The sequence below is a fragment of the Mytilus galloprovincialis genome, chromosome 3 (assembly GCF_965363235.1).
Source record: "Mytilus galloprovincialis chromosome 3, xbMytGall1.hap1.1, whole genome shotgun sequence".
NCBI lineage: Eukaryota > Metazoa > Mollusca > Bivalvia > Mytilida > Mytilidae > Mytilus > Mytilus galloprovincialis.
The window spans coordinates 111,786,553-111,806,460 of record NC_134840.1 but is presented as its reverse complement, the minus strand read 5'-3'; the positions used below and the strand labels follow the sequence as shown (position 1 = coordinate 111,806,460).

At 31.7% G+C, this 19,908-nt stretch overlaps 1 long non-coding RNA gene across 1 annotated transcript in view; it reads right to left on the bottom strand.

Moving 5' to 3' along the window:
• Nucleotides 1-19,696: 19,696 nt before the first annotated feature.
• Nucleotides 19,697-19,908, bottom strand: part of LOC143066718 (uncharacterized) — a 30,574-nt gene continuing 30,362 nt past the window's right edge. Inside the window, exon 4 of the long non-coding RNA XR_012975761.1 lies at nucleotides 19,697-19,758. This is a non-coding gene — a long non-coding RNA (uncharacterized LOC143066718). The remainder of the gene's footprint in view (nucleotides 19,759-19,908) is intronic.

Genomic DNA, 19,908 nt, shown 5'->3' with positions numbered 1-19,908 from the left:
GGGTGTACCTTGAGATGTTTTTACTGAACACTTTATTTCTCTCAGGCGTGTCGTTAAAATCTAATTCGATATGTGCAGGAAAAGGTTTTTTTTTTAATGTGGGTATTGTGGTCAGGGTTTTGTCCAGGGGGATAACCCTGGCCGTGTTGATCACGACTTTTTGAAACTTTTGGTCTTCACTACTTTTCAGCTTTTGCTTTCAAACATTTTCCATCTGGGCGTCGCTGGTTAGTCTTGTATGGACGTGGCGCACGTCTAGCGTAATACATTTTAAACAAAGTACCTTTTGTTGACTATTAATCGTTTGTTTCTCTGTTCTATATTTTCTCCCATTTATTTGTATTGCAGTCCTGTCATATAATGTTGTCATTTTAATGTTATAATTAACATTGCCATTAAAGCGAGAGGTTTGGCATGCCACAAAACCGGGTTCAACCCACCATTTTTTTTAATCTTAAAATGCCCTGTACCAAGTCAGGGAAATGGTCATTGTTATATTATAGTTCGTTTCTGTTGTGTCGTAGTTCTCTTATATTTGATGCGTTTTCCTCGGTTCTGGTTTGTAACTCGGATTTGTTTTTTCTCTATCGATTTATGAATTTCGAACAGCGGTATACTACTGTTGCCTTTATTTATAGACTCATAAAATAATGAACAAACCAAAAAACATATTACGTTCTGAAACAACTATATTCCGTGTATCCGCATATACATCAAGCAATTTTTAAACAACATTTCCTAAAGCCACATCCACTTTAATTAATGAAATCATATTTGGTAATGCCAAAATCAAATCAAGTCATTATGAAACCATATCAAGTCATTACGCAACCATATCAAGTCATTACGAAACCATAGCAAGTCATTCCGAAACCATATAGCATGTAATAGCAAAATAGCATTAAGTAAAGACTAAACCATATTGAGTATTTTCACAACATCATGAAGAAGTGTAAAAACATATAATAAATCACAAAATATTTTCAACTTAAAATAAAACCATGTCAGCTAATGTCATAAGTTTCCGTAAAACAATCGTAAAACTCCATAGCGTTTAGTCAAACGAACAACTTACAATTGGTTGATCAAGAAACATATTTGTAATATATTGTTTCTGTTAATATTTCTTTTTGATCGGGTTAAGCCATTTCAATTGGTGTGTTAGTTGTGTCCTTCTATATTGTAATGTTAAAAAAACTACTGTTACTGATGAGGTTGAAAACTTGGCGCCTGTTAAGATATGTAAACCAGCTGAATTTGTTTGGACCTGTCCTACGGCATGAATCTGTGGATCAGGGGTTGGAATTTGTTGATGTGATACATAATTGTTTCTCTTTTTTAGAACAATCATTAGACCGTTGGTTTTCCTGTTTGAGTTGTTTACACTTGTCATTTTGGGATATTTATAGCTTGCTGCTCGGAGTTAGCTAAGGGTCTTTGTTGAAGGCCGTACTTTGACCTTTATTGGTTTACTTTTAATACATTGTGACTTGGATAGAGAGTTGTCTCATTGGTTCTCATACAAAATCTTCTAACTTCTATAAACTTACATACTTACATTGTCTGCAGTGCTGATAAGGTTTGAAATGATCCCTCCTGTATTGTAGTTATTTGATTGTTACCCAAATCTCTGAAACAAAGTAATGGTGAGATAACCGTAATGCTTTTGTTATCATGTTTCCGGTGGAGGATGAATTAACTTTCATGTTCAAACATTGTGTAATTTTTGAATTTCATCACGTCAAATATTTCAAATATAATGGAAACTTTAAGCAGATAATTAAAAGAACCAAATTTATTTATTTCATGTTACTGCCTAAATAATAGCCTTTTGATCAAACACATTTTTTGCTCTAAAATATTATAAATAAGGTATTACGTGAGTTTAAATCTAGTCATCTTTGAATCTTAAAACAGCTGTCGTGTTCAGCCTTTCGAAATTAAAGAATGCTAAATCATTTACATGGAACTTCGTGTTTAACAACGTTTTTGTTGTCTAATATTTGTAAACCATGATGACGCTTAGATTTTCTATTTCCATATATATGTTACAGTGAATTTGTATAATCAGGGATTATGTAGAATCCCTGATTTTTCAGGGAATATGTAGAATGACTAAAATCATTAGTAATTATTTATAATCCCTGAAAAAGACCAGTGATTTTACATAATCACTGAATATTTTAATAAATATTTTACAAATTCCCTAATATGATTTCAGGGATTATGAATAATTTAAGGATCCTTTGCTTAATGAAAAAAATAATATAGACAAATTATGATTTTTCCTTCCATATTCCTTGATAGATGAAATAATTTTGCTTTTAAACACAGAGGATAATCTAAAAGCTATAACCAACACAGGGTTTCGAGATAAAGTTGAAGACTTCAAAATTAATAACATCAACATTCCCTTTATAGCGATAGCTTTACATGTATTGTTTGTTTATTAACAGTCAGCGTCAAATGGATATTCATGCTCTATTTGTAAATCCACAAAGCATGTTATTTGTGATACATGTAAGGCAAATGGTAAAGAAGATTATGGAACATCTGTTTTGTGTCTTTTGTTTTCTTTTTTTTCAAAAGAAATTCAAACTGTGAGAAATCAGGCATTTAAATGTAAAAAAAAACAGGCAGAACTTAGGATTGACAAATAGAACAAAATTTGAGAGGAAGCTTGCATTTGATGTAATATTCTCATAGCAATTCCAAATGGTGAAAAAGGAAAGGGAAACCCAAAAAACATAAAAGCAATTGTTAAAAAAAAGTCTAAAAAAGAATTTTGCCTGGCCACAAAACATGGTATGTTTCTTGCTCGAACCAGTTTAAGGTTGGAAACTCCTTTTTTTGTTTGGGGGGGGGGGTGTACCTTGAGATGTTTTTACTGAACACTTTATTTCTCTCAGGCGTGTCGTTAAAATCTAATTCGATATGTGCAGGAAAAGGTTTTTTTAAATGTGGGTATTGTGGTCAAAACAGATGTGGAGCATATTATTTTTATATATAGTGTTTTACATTTTAATATAGTGTCCCTAACATTCTAAAAAAATGGGGTTATCATTTTGATATATTGTGCTTAACATTTTACAATTTATGTTACCTTATAATGATGTTTTTATGTGATTTTATAGAATAAATTATTTTACTCTTATTTATTTTCTTTATAAATAAAACTATTTCTTCATTTCAGTTATTATGTAAAATCCCTGACATTTTGTTTTGTGATTATACATAATCCCTGAAAATTTTAGTGATTATATATAATCCCTAATCTGGCCAGTGATTCTACATAATCCCTGAAAATTTCAGGGACTCTACATAATCACTGATTATACAAATTCACTGTAACATATATATAGACAAAGAAGTTATTACAACAATCGTTTCTCGTAAAAATAACGATCATTGTTGGTATTTGGTTACTGTTTGGTAAGTTACGAAATACTGATACAGGCAAAATTGTGTGAACTTCGACATAAGACAATGGAATAACAGCCCTTTTTGTTTTTCTTGAGGCATTTTCAAAGGAAATCAAATAAGTTTCGCTACTTTTAACGATAGATATCTAAAGATATAAATTCGCAGGATTATTCTATTGATAACTACATTAGCCAATTTGAAAGCTTAACCGATTTTATGTTTAAGTAAAAACGTGTTATTGTACTAACTGTTCTGAAACTTATAGATATGTTATTAATCTTGAATTAAATACTGTTATGCGTATATTTTTTATCATCTTAAATTCATAATTTGCTAAATGTGACATTTTTGTATAGACTGACATTTACCTCGTAAACAGGTAAGGATGTTTCACAATCAACAAATTTTTTTCTAACTACTAAGTTAAGGTTCTTGTAGAAATTGCAAAATCTCGCATTTTTTTATGATGAAATAGGAACCACATAACCTAACAACTGCATTAAAGATTCAGTTGTTAACGTCATAAAACTACAAAATGTTCAATCAACATATTTGTACTTACAGATTTTGTAAGTTAATTATATTTGCAAAAGAGTCATTCTTGACGAATGAGAAATTGTTTCCACTCAAAATTCTGAAAAATATAAATAAAAATAAAGGCAGTTAGCTGATGTTCTAATCTCATGAATGAAGTAAGAATGAACAAATTGAGGTATGACGTCATTATCTTATCAAGTAATTGTATGCACATGACATCCTAGACAAACTAACATTTTATACAATCATTACGGTTTAACAAGTAATAGTTTAATAGTATATTTTTATACGCCCCTAATTTTTTTGACGGGACGTATTATGGTATACAAATGTCCGGCATCCGTTCGTCTGTCTGTCTGTCTGTCTTTCCGGCGTAAATATGTCGTACCGTAACTTGAGAACATGTTATACCAATTTCATGAAACTTAAAATAGTTGTTTCTTATGATGGTCAAATGATCTGTATACTTTGTGGTGAAAACAAGATTCAAACTTTTTGAGTTACGAAAAAGGGGTGTCTTTTTTTCATATGTCGCACCGTATCTCAAAAACGATTTATGATTATTGCTTAACACTTTACACTTTTTAGTTATATTAATCTTAAGATCTATATACTTTTTGGTGATGATTCAAAATTTCATTTTTAAGTTATTGAGTATTTTGTAAAACAAAGGGGAAGGGGTTTGTACATGTCACGCCGTATCTAAAAAACGATTTATGATTATTTCTTCAAACTTTACACACTTCTTTGTTATATTAATCTCAAGATCTGTATACTTTTTAATGATGATTCAAAATTTCATTTTTGAGTTATTGAGTATTTTGTAAAAAAGGGGGAGGGTTTTTTACATGTCGTCCCGTATCTCAAAAACGATTTATGATTATTACTTCAGACTTCACACACTTCTTTGTTATATTAATCTAAAGATCTTTATACTTTTTGGTTTTGATTCAAAATTCTATTTTAGTGATATTTAGTTTTTTTGTGTCCACATGTCCCGCCTTATCTCAAAAACAATGTATGGTTATTGCTTAAAACTTTCTAAGAAACTAATTATGATTATTGCATAAAACTTCCTTACAAGACAACGGGCGTATCATGCGCTCATGGCGCAGCTGTTTATTTTATATTTAACTTAATTCGACCAACACAGTACATTTCATCCAACTAACATTTTAGTTTTGATATATTTTTTTTATACGGCTAGCCGAACGAATAGTTAAAAATCTCTATTCGCCCGGCTATCCGTCTGGGGATGCGCAAATCGTCAATATCCATAAAAGTGTCATGTGACGCGGAAAGTGTCCCGGATGAGGTGTCGGATAACAAACGCTCGTATGCAATGGACGTTTCGAGAATCAGAGATCGTGATTTATATTTAAAGATGTCATAAAGAAAACCAGAGAGAATGTGATTGCTTTAAACAAATTTATATAGGAGATATTCCAGAACAATAGCGTATACATGTCAACTGGGTCCGTGTATATCTGCGTCCATTCGTTTTTCGTTTTGAAATATCAAAAACAAAAAACAAAAAACGAAAGTGTTTTCATTTTTCGTTTTTGATTTAAAAAAAAACCAAAATGAAAAACGAAAGTGTTTTCATTTTTCGTTTTTGATTTCTTAAAACCAAAACGAAAAACGAAAGTGTTTTCGTTTTTCGTTTTTGATTTCACAAACAAAAAACGAAAAACAAAAGTATTTTCATTTTTCAATTTTGATTTCTCAAAAACTAAAATCGAAAAATGAAAGTGTTTTCATTTTTCATTTTTGAAATCACAAAAACAAAAAAACAAAAAACAAAAGTGTATTTATGTTATCTTTCCAGCACAGTTTAATTGTCATTCAAAAAATGACAATGTTGTCATTTGTCATTCATTTAAGGTCGTTAAAGTATACATGCACAGCGGTTGTCAGATCAATACTACTTTAATCGAAGATAATGTCGACGGATGCAAAAGTCTTTATCAATCTAAACAATAAGGGTGCGTGATCTTTACTTTTAAGTTTGGAGAGGTTTTGTCTAAGATGATAATATTGCAGCGTAACTAGCCTCTTTTACAAATAAAGCAAACTATATATTGTTGGCGAGGGAAGGGTTCAAGGACTCCAGAAGAACAGGAAAAAATGATAAAAAATCTTTCACACCTTTTCTTAATTTAAAGCGCAAGTTTTAATTTATCTATTTTATTATGTTCTGGTCTCGGAGCAAAATATGTAGATACAGTGTAAGACTTTTAGTATTTACATGTATGAACAATATCAAAAGACATATGTAGGATGATGAAAAAAATAATGTACTCCACAAAGTCAAGTGTGTGGCTATTGTTAGTTTAAACATATTTATTAATAGTGGATTGGAAATTTTCTCACCGGAACGGTGATCGAACCAGGAACTTATGTTTGTGTATAGTCCGATGCACTAACCTATGTTACTTTTGTATAATGAGGATCAATGGTCTAGTTCCTCGTTGAAGACCCTCCAGCTCCTTTCAAGATGAAGAACAGGCATAAAAGTCCTGTTCATTAATAATTTGTATTTTTTCTATATATTGTGTGCGATTTTGTCCCGTGTACATTTACTCCACATCTCTTTATTTTCTATTTCGGACCTAAACACGGCTCAATGCTAGTTTAGACCTCCAATGTTAAAGGTCATATGTTTTTTTTTAAATTATTTGATGCCGTGGGATTGGGATTTTTAGCTTTAATGTAAACCATGTCAGGTTTTTAACTTGTATTTACAGCAAAGATAGCCAGTTTTGTGTTCTGTAATATACTGTAACAGTTTAGTTTTACTTGTCCGGTCGCATCGGAACTTCTCAAAACATCTTCAGAACAATATCTGGACGTCGGTTTCGTGGGCATGTACAGTTGCTAAACCACACATGAACGTTCTTTAGTCTTCGTAGATCTTGAAGTCTTTTTGAGTCTACGACAAACAGACTATGATATTTAATACCATTAAATATTGAAGCCATAGTCATGAAGATCGATTACTTGATTGATATTCCGTTAACGTAGCCACAGAACAAAAACGCGAGAGCTACCTTTGAATATTTTTACATAATTTTAAGTAGTTTTCCACTCACAAACTAAATAATATTTTCAACATTTATTAAAATATTTTTTTTTACACATTTTAACTTTTATGTTGTTTTAAAATATCAATTTGACTTGAATTTGGGATCCCGCTAACATGTTTAACCCCGCCACATTCAAAATGTATGTGCCTGTCCCAAGTCAGGAGCCTGTAATTCAGTGGTTGTCGTTTGTTTATGTGTTACATTTTTGTTTTTCGTTCAATTTTTGTGCATAAATAAGTTAGTTTTCTTGTTTGAATTGTTTTACATTGTCATTTCGGGGCCTTTTATATCTGACTATGCGGTATGGGCTTTGCTCATTGTTGAAGGCCGTACGATGACCTATAGTTGATAATTTCTGTGTTATATTGGTCTCTTGTGGAGAGTTGTCTCATTGACAATCATACCATCTTAAATAAACAAGTATATACCAAGCTAAGTCAGATTATATCTTGTTTTTCGTCTGACTATAGAAAAGGCGAAGAGAGCTACTTGATAGACCAGGTTGACTGATAAGCTGTCTTTATAAAGTAATGGGACAATGCATGGAATGAAGACATCACCAAATCACCGTATGCAATACTCAAAAAGACACCCAGAGCTTACCATATAGTCATCAACTACCCACCAACAGGCCGCGAGCTTTGGTTGGCTCTTAACTCAAATCCAAGAGCACAGCAAAATGTCAAAATATTCTATTCAAACTGGGTGACCTGGGAGAAAAACATTGAAATTTTCCAAAGAAACACACACACCCCTCAACTTTTAATAAGGAGATTTGGTATTAATGCAAATGAGTCAACTATCCAACAAACTTCAAATGTAGTGGATGTAAGCAATTATATATAGGCAACCATATAATCTTCAACAATGAGAAAAAACATACGGTATTGTCGGCTACAATAGTCCATGAATTGAAAAATATGAAACAGTTCAATTGAGAAAAATAACAGCCTATTTTAAAACAACATGAATTACGAAAAACACATATAAAAGACATCAACAAACGAAAACCATTGAACTACATGCTCCTGAGTTGGAGCAGGCACATGCAATATATTGTGGCGTTTAACATTCTTGTAAACAGCCGGGACAGTTTTGTTACAGCACAGCATAAGAACAAACTATACAAATCAGTGGAAAAGGGCTTAACGTATGAGATCGATACAAAACAGAAGGAAAAAAAATCTAACAAAAACACATACCGAATGTGGCAGGGTATTTTTACCTCGTTTTCAAACAATCAAAGTACTGAAGTACTGAACATCGAATGACTGCAAGTTCTTTTGGATTGTCACAAGCACTTGTCTCAGAAAAAAAAATCACATCTCTATACTTGAAAGTGAAGTTAATGTACAGATATATTTTTTGAAACTCAGTACACATATTCTATATCATATGATCTTTTTAATTTCAATGCCAAATATAGAGTTCTGACCCTCAATTCCACGGTCCACTAGACATGGAAAATGATATGATTATTAAAGAAGTCAGTAAATTTACTACAGATAACACTACATTTGTAAATTAGACGAAATATATAATCTAATTAAAATGTATATCTCTGATTTCGTAATACTTATGTGTATGAGAAAATTAATATATATATTAATTTAAATAAGATTGTTGAACGAACGCGTTCAATCTTAGGATTTTATTCTTGTCAATTTTTCCGACCGAGCAGAGCGAGTCGAAAACAATTAAATAGACGTCTTTCAAGCCAAAGTTAATATGTTTGCTATACACACATATGATTTTATTAAACTTGGTTATCAATTGTTAATCAAAAATACAGTCCTAGATAATAAAAAATCATGAAATATTTGGTCTAGTAATAAAAAAATCACACAAAAACAGTAGTTGTCGTTTGTTGATGTCGTTCTCGCTTCTCGTTTTTTAGCTCACCTGGCCCGAAGTGTCAAGTGAGCTTTTCTTATATCTTGGCGTTCGTCGTCCGTCGTCGTAACTTTTACAAAAATCTTCTCCTCTGAAACTACTGAGCCAAATTCAACCAAACTTAGCCACCATCATCATTGGGATATCTAGTATAACAAATGTGTCCGGTGACCTTGTTAACTAACCAAGATGGTCGCCATGGATAAAAATAGAACATAGGAGTAAAAAGAAAATGTTGGCTTATATCTCAGAAATCAAAGCATTAAGAGCAAATCTGACATAAGTAACATTGTTTATTAGGTCATTATCTATCTGCCCTGAAATTTTCAGATGAATCAGACAACCTGTTGTTATGTTGCTGCCCCTGAATTGGTAATTTTAAGAAAATTTTGCAGCTTTTGGTTATTTTCTTGAATATTATTATAGATAGAGATAAACTGTAAACATCAATAATGTACAGCAAAGTAAGACCCAAAAATAAGTCAACATGACGAAAATGGTCAATTGACCCCTTAAGGAGTAATTGCCCTTTATCGTCAATTTTTAACAATTTTCATAAATTTGTACATTTTTACAAAATATTTTCCACTGAAACTACTAGGCTAAGTTCATTATAGATAGAGATAATTGTAAGCATCAACAATGTTTTGTAGAGTAAGATCTACGAACACATCACCATCACCAAAAACACAAAGTGAGCGACACAGGCTCTTCAGAGCCTCTAGTTATATATATAGTTTAGACCTTTGGTTTTCCCGTTTGAATGGTTTTACACTAGTCATTTTGGAGGATCCTTATAACTTGCTATTCGGTGTGAGCCAAGGATTCATGTTGAAGAGGGTACTTTAACCTATAATAGTTTCCTTCTACACACTGTGACTTGGATGGAGAGTTGTCTCATTGGCACTCATACCATGCACATCTTCTTATATCTATATATTCTTTCGATATTTTTGATTGGGGTCTGGAGCTGGCATGTCAGTTACTGCTAGTAGTTCTTTGTTAATTTATGAATCATATTCGTTTTGTGTAGTTTCTTTTGTTTACTATTTTGTCATCGGACTCGGATTTCTTTTAAACTGAGTTTCTTTGTGCATATTGTTGTGTGTTTGTTTATTCTACATGAGCTAGATATAATTGTATAGCGGGAGGGTTGAGATCTAACAAAGCATGTTTAGCCCCGCCGTATTTTTGCGCCTGTCCCAAGACAGTAGACTCTGATCTTTGTTAGTTTTTTTATGATTTTTTTGTCTAAGTTAAGTGTGACGTCCATTTTCACATTACTAGTATATATTTTTATTTAAAAACCAGCTGAAGCCCGAATTTTCTCGTTGTGTTGAAGACTCATTGGTGGCCTTCGGCTGTGCTCTTTGGTTGGGCTGACTGTTGTTTCTTTGACACATTTTTATTTCCATTCTCAATTTTATTGATTGATCAATTGATTGATTGATTGATTGATTGATTGATTCATTCATTTATTGATCATTTTACTACAAGCAAAAGTCATGATCATTTGAGAATCCTTTATTTGTATTGTAATGTTAATTTCACCAATGAAACTCGACATTAATGTTTGTCTTAATATTAAATTTCTTTGTAAACTCTAAAATTACCGTCTGATTATAATAAGACACGCAAGAATAAAAACAAAATATTTGACCTTCAATATCTCAATCTTTTTTTAATGTGAGTAACTTCATTGTTCACCTAGATTTCGATTTTGATATTGTTTTTGCAAGTTTCCAAAATAGATTTTCCGGTAATTGTTCTGCATAAAACCCTATGGGAAAGCACATTAACTAAATTTTCCAAACGTTTATTGGAACATTATGATTTGGCAAGGTGTTGCAACCTGTAATGTAAAAAAGTTACAGCCGATTGCACTGATTGTGTAGGCAAAGGAAGCCTTTCCTTGGTTAGCTTGCTTGTATTTTTAGGTTAGGTAAAATACCCTCCTTTAAGAATAGACTAGTTCGACAAATAACCAATCAATCTGTATGTAGGACTAGGCTCCTTCTACAGGAGGGTGGTATACCTTACATAGTTACTTCATAGTTCAGCTACAAACAAGCGATCCAAAGATATTACCTTTGTCTACACACTCAATGTAATCGGCTGTAATGAAAATGCGGAGTTTGTGAGACCAGGCTCAAGCAACCAGTCGGTAGCAGTCAGTTTTCAAATATATAAAAACAAATATTGCATAAGACTCAAACGTACTTAAAATGTTTTTATTAATATATAACCACTATATAATCAGTTTTTAAAAAATAATTAAGCAGTCAAAGACACTTTTCAATGAAATTTAGAATTTCATTTCTGGTTTATTTAAGAATTGAATGCTTTTTTTGTTACTTCATTGAGGTGTAAAGCGATGACCGAAATACATTTTGTATGAAAAGCGGAAGCGTTTCATTCTGAAAATGTACGCACGGTCAACGCTTTTACAACCCTATGAAGTTACAAAAAGAAGCATTCAATATTTATAATTACATGTTTTAGCTAGGATCATGAAAACACGATTTTTATCAAGTTCTTATTAAATTCACCTATGCACTTTATTGTGGGACCTCGTGTCATCATGAATAATGATTTTCGTTGTGTAATATAACATGAGATGTGCAGTTAGCCACTCAGAATAACGAATTATAATGAAACATACATCTTATGTTATTATTAGTTATATAAAGCCAAAATCAATCGCTTTCGATATATTACACAGCGTACTGCCCGCTTTACATGTCAAATAGTTCATGAAAAGTAATAATAATTCTGCATTAAAAGAAAAGAAAGTTGCACTCGTGCTTTAACTTTTTTTTACCACACAAAACTGTTTTTACAAAACATTCTACCTCTGAACTAGTGGATTTCGCTTAAATATGACAGGACAAAAGGTTTATTTTTTTGTATTCAAAGTATGGTGGGCAAGTAAATTATTTATTAGCTTAAAAAAGATTGATCCGTGCTATAAATTAACTTGGAATTTTGATCAAGTAGGCCCTAGATCTCTAGCTTACGTTCTCACCTAGAGCAGATAAAAGTATTGCCGCAGAATTTTTTTATTAACTGTCTGGTAAGGGTTTTTGTAGGGTATACGACCTCAACTTTAGACCTACTTTAGAAAAAAAAAACTAAGCAGAACAACACCCTGGATTTTTCTACTGTAGACCCCAGCTACCCAGCTTCTCTTTGCACCTAGTGAGGACAATTTTTATTACATTTTCGGTAAGGATGGTGTTCGGTGTTGGGCCCCAACTTTGGACCTATCTTTAAAAAAAAATAAGCTAAACAGCAACCTTGATTTTTTTCTCCAGCAGACATCAGCTACCAAGCTCCCCTTTACACCTTGTTCGGACAGAAGTATTTCAGTAGACATTTGTTTATTAACTTTTATGTAATGATGGGGTAGGGTGGGTAACTGCGGTCCACTTGAAAAAAAATTACAGGGACTCCAATTTGGTTTGGTCTATGCAGAACAATTACCGGAAATCTATGGTAGTTTGCAAAATAATAGTCTTTTTGTATACTGTGATATGTAAAATGTTGGTAAATAATGAAAGCATGCTTCTGAATTAATAGACATAGAAATACAGAGAAACCATATGATAACCAATAGCAATCTCCCAGAGACAATTAAATTAAACTAACGTTCATTAAGGCAACTAGTATGATGGTCTGGATTCGGGGTTCTTAATTTCTGTATTCTTTGATATTTTATGCAATATTTCTCTATTCTTTATACTTTTTGACAATTATTCTCTTATCATTACATTTTAACACCATTATTCTAGCTATTTTATTTATTTCTTGGTCCATTGTCTCTATTATTTATATTTTTTGTCCACTATTCTCAAGTCCATAATCCCCCATCAACGACCTGTAGTTAATGTCCCCTTATAGTCTTCACAAATAAGCAAAATTAATACCTTATAGGCTCCTAATGACAAACCAATTTAATATCCTAGTTTGAATTGTGAAATTGCGGAAATTTTGAAAATTAAATCAAGCAAAATACATTATCGTCCTCGTAGTTCGTAAAATACTGGCAGATGGATCTTGGTCATCAATTATAATAATCTTGGATCGACCTTTTTAAACTTGAAAGTAATAAAGTTCACGCATCTATATTGTTCCGATTGCTAAAGACTTTTGCATCCGTCGACATTATCTTCGATTAAAGTAGTATTGATCTGACAACCGATGTGCATGTATACTTTAACGACCTTTAAATGAATGACAAATGACAACATTGTCATTTTTTGAATGACAAGTAAACTGTGTTGGAAAGATAACATAAATACACTTTCGTTTTTCGTTTTTTGTTTTTGTGAAATCAAAAATGAAAAATGAAAACACTTTCATTTTTCGATTTTAGTTTTTGAGAAATCAAAATTGAAAAATGAAAATACTTTTGTTTTTCGTTTTTTGTTTGTGAAATCAAAAACGAAAAACGAAAACACTTTTGTTTTTCATTTTGGTTTTCAAGAAACCAAAAACGAAAAATGAAAACACTTTCGTTTTTCGTTTTGGTTTTTAAGAAATCAAAAACGAAAAATGAAAACACTTTCGTTTTTCATTTTGGTTTTTATGAAATCAAAAACGAAAAATGAAAACACTTTCGTTTTTTGTTTTTGATATTTCAAAACGAAAAACGAATGACGCAGATATACACGGACCCAACTGTGAGGAATAAGCATGAAATCAAACTGAAATTAATGATTTACCTCCATTTACCTTATGGAGGCAAAACGCATCATTCGGAAAAATACTATATCAAACTTGCTTGGATGCATTATTTTTAAGTTATACTACAACGTAGATCTATAAACACGCTCTGATATCATGGATATGCCTAGACTGGGAATATGACACCAGGGTTAAGGTATCCCCCTTTTTTCTTTTGTATCTAATACATTTTGTTCTAAAAAAAAATCTATCGAAAAACACAATCCTACTTTTGGGGACAGGTTACACGTACCTACCTTTTTCTCTAATTTCCTGTGAATTAAAAATCGCCGAACAATTTAAATGAAGAATCGTGCTTAATCATTTGAAGACCTTACCTTAACCAAACTTGACAGAAACAATAAGTTCAGGATCTTTTAGAATCTCAGATGTTTAATGAAGCAAATAATCATTGGCCCGACTATTTACCTTACAAATCAACAAAAGAGAGAATAATGTTTACCCGCTCCTTAAATTAGAATTAATAAAATCTGAATCAAATGTAGATTCTTTTAATTTTCATTAGAATGATTTTTTTTTCATAAAACGATGTTAGGCAATATATTTTAAAACTATTCATGCTTTATTTATCTTCTCCAAAACAAGATGCTATATCTTCATCATTACATTTTTGGCCGGACAAATATCGAAAAACCGTAAAAATGCTATTTGGTCGGCTTGCTGGATGGATAGATAGTTATCAAAGGTACAAGGATTATAATTTAGTACGCCAGACGCGCGTTTCGTGTTCATAAGACTCATCAGTGACGCCCATGTCAAAATATGTATAAAGCCAAACAACTTGGATAGTTATTAAAGGTACCAGGATTATAATTTAATACGCAAGACGCAGGTTTCGTCTACGTAAGACTCATCATTGACGCTCAGATCAACATAGTTATAAAACCAAACAAGTACAAAGTTGAAGAGCATTGAGGATCCAAAATTCCAAAAAGTGGTGCCAAAAACGGCTTAGGTTAACTATGCCTGGGATAAGAAAATCCTTAGTTTTTCGAAAAATTCAAAGTTTTGTTAACAGGAAATTTATAAAAATTGCAGGATGAATAGACATTTTTAACTATTTGTCCAGCTAGCCGGACGAATAGCCACTGCCTTTTTTTTATATTATTACTATAAGCATGTACAAAAATAAAAATAAATAAACAAAAACAAAAAAAATCCTTTATCTTGAACTTTATATCTCAATATCATTCTCCATTTCTGGTCTAAATCTTATTTTCATACAGATAGTTAATATAAAATTAATTCCTTTCTTTTGCCAAAGCATTTTCAGTTCGTTTTCAACTTATGAGTTTGAATATCTCTTTGTTACCTTTTAACTATAAACTCAACTCTAACTCGAACTGTAACCCTAATTTTGGATTGTTTTCTTGAATTGGATAACGCCATCAGTAGCGCGAACTATAATTCTATAGATCATGATAGATAGCACCCCTGATAGACTCATATAACAAACGACATTAAAATCGATTCAAAATAGGTTTTTTTTTACGAAAAAGGTAATCGGTTATGCTTCAGCGACTATTGTGATAAGCTCACCAAATAATGACAAAATCATTTAAAAAAAACTGGAACGAACACATCACAATTACCACATTAGAAAACCAAATATTACGTTCTGAAACAACTATATACCAAGTAACCGCATGCGCATCGAGTAATGTTTAAACCACATTGCCTAAAGCCACATCCACTTAAAATATAATAAGTTTATAGCAGGTCATTACGAAACCATATCGAGTCATTACGAAACCATACCAAATCAAATAAAGACTAAACCATATTAGAGATTTCCAATAAAATGACATATGTACGTAACTCGATGCACGGACATAATTGGACGAGTTATTTCCGACCATCGAATTTGATTGAATACGTCGCTTATATTTGAACAAAGTATTTGAATACTTTTAAAATCACACACTGGAATTTTCGTCCATATACATTTGATATAATATTGCCTATTTATTTATCAAGTGGTTTTCCACATTCCCGCCTTTATGTTACTGACATAAGATCACGTATCAACAAACGTTCCCCTTATCTATCCTACGTACGATGGTTTTAAAATTTGATTATGACAATTTTTTCAATATTCTTTGCAGATGAAGGCGCTAGTATACGTTTGTTCTGTCGTTCTTTATAGTTTTTTTTAAATTGTTTTATTATATTTGTTGCGGGGAAAATATTAAGAAGGATGTGTTTTTGACAATTTCAGAATATATAGAAAGCAGAGTTTTTTTAGAATCTCAATCTGTTTATAAAGGTTAAAAATTCAGATTTAACTATCGCTTACATTTGATTTATAAACTGAAGTATTTTTCATTTTTTATAAAATGTATTGATAAAAAAATTCCTCTATATATATATATATATATATATATATATATGTTAATTTCTTTTTAGATTTAAGGTGTGTTCGATAAGGGGTTGTTCTGTGTTAATTTGTTGAACGGGAATGTTATTGGAATTCAACTACAAAATATATATATTTTCAGGGAATAAATTTTATATCCCTTGAAGTGATTTAACTTAGAGTATTTTATCCATTTTATTGATAAACAACTAACAGAGGGTCACGCAATTCAGTTTAATGACTAAATCATTAGCGGAAATGTGTAAGGTAAGTAACACTGATCAACATAACATAAAAAGATAGAGACTGTAACAGATATCATTTGTAAGTAACAAAGAATATCTAACAAAAATCTCAGCCAAATAAAATGTCATAACTGTAAACTTATTATAATGCTTGTTATTTTTTATAGCAAATTTGATAATTGTGGTTGGCAAATTTTTTAAACAGACACTTAGCATTCCTACATTTAATGTAGTACACCACTACCTTGTTCAATTTAAGCAAGACTAAATAGTTCTCCCAGTTATTATCATCCATACATGATGACAAAAGTTAAACGTATAAAGTTGAGACATAGTGGATCTTAAACTTGGTATCCCTAAATCTGTAAAAAAGCGTTTATGAGAGGTCGTATTCGGCACAACTTTTTGGAATTTTGGGTCCTCAATGCCAATCAACTTTGTACTTGTTTGGCTTTACAACTATTTTGTTCTGAGCGTCATTGATGAGTCTTATGTAGAAAAAACGAGCGTCTGACGTATTAGATTATAAACCTGGTACCTTTGATAACTATTTACACCACTGGGTCGATGCCACTGCTGGTGGACGTTTCGTCCTCGAGGGTATTACTAGCCCAGTAGTCAGCACTTCGGTGTTGACATGAATATCAATTATATGGTCATTTAAATAAATTTCCTGTTGTCAAAACTATTTTTTTTCGAAAACTAAGGATTTTCTTATCCCAGGAATAAATTACCTTAGTCATATTTGGCACAACTTTTTTGTAATTTTGGGTCCTCAATGCTCTTCAACTTTGTACTTGTTTGGTTTTACAACTATGTTGATCTGAGCGTCACTGATGAGTCTTATGTAGACGAAACCTGCGTCTTGCGTTTTAAATTATAATCCTGGTACCTTTGATAACTATCCAAGCTGTTTTGCATATAAGCAATTCAAATATGTAATACAAATATACCTTCATGTGTTACTTTTAGAGATGAATGGTATCAAAATTTTAGACATTTATTCAAATTTCGGTTCTTTGAACATTTCTATCTTTTGGATAGACACACATAACTTATTTATTACAACAGATTAACAAAAGCGGATTTTTGTAGATACATTATGAAAATTTTGTACAAAAGATCTTTTTAAAGTAACCAATTTCTAACAAAGTTTTAGAATTACAGGAAATCAACGGCATTATTTGAGCTATATTTATCAAATTTAAAAAAAAACTTTTCAACATTGACTTTTTCATTATAATTACTTAAATTGATATAAATAATCTTTATATGTAATCAAACCAAATGCCAATTTAAAAAAGAGGGGTCTATGTACTTGCTTTCAAGCGAAATCGATTTGAACGTTAAAAATCAGTCGAAAAAAGTCCAGTGGCAAATATTTCATGCATAATTAACGTGCAAAGAGCGTGACATTATACCTAAAAGAAGCATTGGATTTAACGTTCCAAATCGGACGGGACTGTGTACTTGTACATGACTGCGTACTTGTACATCCCGCACATCTTAACGAACTCCCCACTTTGACAATGCTTTAACTGCCTATCGCATCAAGACCAATAGTGACCATATTTCTATTCCCTTGATCACCTTTGAAAAGTTATTGTCGAGACGTGTTGACCAAAGAGACAGTTATCAATCTGGAAGATATACATATACATGAACGTTTATTAATCAGAACATTTGCAACAAGAATGTGTGACATTTATTAAGACACCTTGCCCCTTCACATTATAATATTTCCATGTTCAGTGCACCATTTAATCTCGGTCAAAGTCATAGTTGGTATATAATTTTAAACGTTTTATATTTTGAACAGATCGGAGAACAGACGGATGCACAGACTAGTAAATAAAATAGTCCCATGCTAAATAAGTTTGTCATAAACTAGAAAGATCATCTTACTTAATTGAATTAAATAGTCCGTACATGTCCGTTTTTCATAAAAAAAATTGTATAATTTAACGCGAAATATTTTAAGAAAAACAGTTTCAGAACATTGACGTTATAGTACACCTACATGTGTACGTTTGTACAGGCTTTTCCTAGAATCCAGGCATCATAATAATTAAAGACGAGATTTAAAAAAAATAAACTGCTTGAGAAGGTGTAATCATATTTTCGCTGCTGATAAAAATCTACGATAAGGGGACACAGATGCATCAGTGATCTGAAGTTTTACCTTCGAAAAAAGTATCTTGAAATAATCTATAGAAGTATGCTAAAAAAGAATAGAAGAGGAAGGTCGTGTACACCTTTTAAATTCCGGCGTGTTTGACACTCTTCTTTTAATCTTTTAACTTAGAAAATATGATCACGCTTCAAATTCCATTATTTTCATTTGATCCACCTCAATTTTGATTTACTAGCTTTAAGAATTCATTGTTCCGGTGATAGATATATGGGTCTAGTGAATGACAAGTAATGATCAGTGTATTTGATTACCGGTAACTGAACTAATTATTCCGTTTAACATTGTTTAATATTGTTGTCGATGAAATAACCCTAAATTTGACAACAAAATATGAAAAGAATCAAAATAGTAGTGTGTGCTTATTTTAAGATAACATGTATTTTAACAAAGTATTGTATACCACCAGCCAAAACGCTATGTAGTATATGGTCCCCTCCGTCATCCTTCACTGCAATAAGCCGAGATACGGTCAGAAAGGTCGTTTGTGTCGAGTAATTTCATTTTATTGGACATATAAAGTAAGTGCTGTATTTTCAAAACATCATTAGGTATTGTGAAAACCATACTAGATATCACAAAATATCTTCATGATCTAATAAAACAATGTCAACTTATGGCATTGTATTCCATAAGACGATCGTACCATATTCCATAGAGTTAAGTCCTGCCAAGTCAAACGAACAACTAACAATTATTTATTTTCGTTGAAGAAATGAACTCAAGAAAGATGTAGTTGTTGATCAATAAACATATTTGTAATATAGTGTTTTTTTAATATTTCTTTTTGATCGAGTTAACCTATTTCAATTAATATTTTATAGTGTGTCTTTCTATGTTGCAATACTATACTATTGTTGCAGTAGGGGGTGTGAGTTGGCTTTCAGCAAGTTAAAATGTTAAACTGCTACATTTCATTTCATTTATCATAAATTAAGATCTTCCTTTTCAGTGGTTTTTTGTTCGTTGAAGTGGTTAAGTAGTGCATTTCGTTTCTCGTTTCTTTTATAGATTGAGCTGTTGGTTTTCCTGTTTGAATTGATTTTGGGGCCCTTAATATTTTGCTGTTCGATGTGAGTCAAGGCTCCCTGACGAAGGCCGCACGTTGACCTATAATTGTTTACGTTTTATACACTATGGATTAGGTAGAAAATTGTCCCATTGGCACTCATACCACATCTTCTTATTTCTTTAAACATGTATACATACATTGTGTGCAGTGCGAATAAGTTTTGAAATGTTCCCTGTTGTATTGTAGTTATTTGATTGTTGGCCATATATCTGAAACAAAGTAATGGTGAGATAACCACAATGCTTTTTTTTTATTCTTCATTTTATTTCTTAAACAATAACCTTTTAAACAAACAAAATATTTTGCACTAAAAATCTTATAGATAAGGTATTGCGTGAGTTTGAATCTAGCCATCTTTG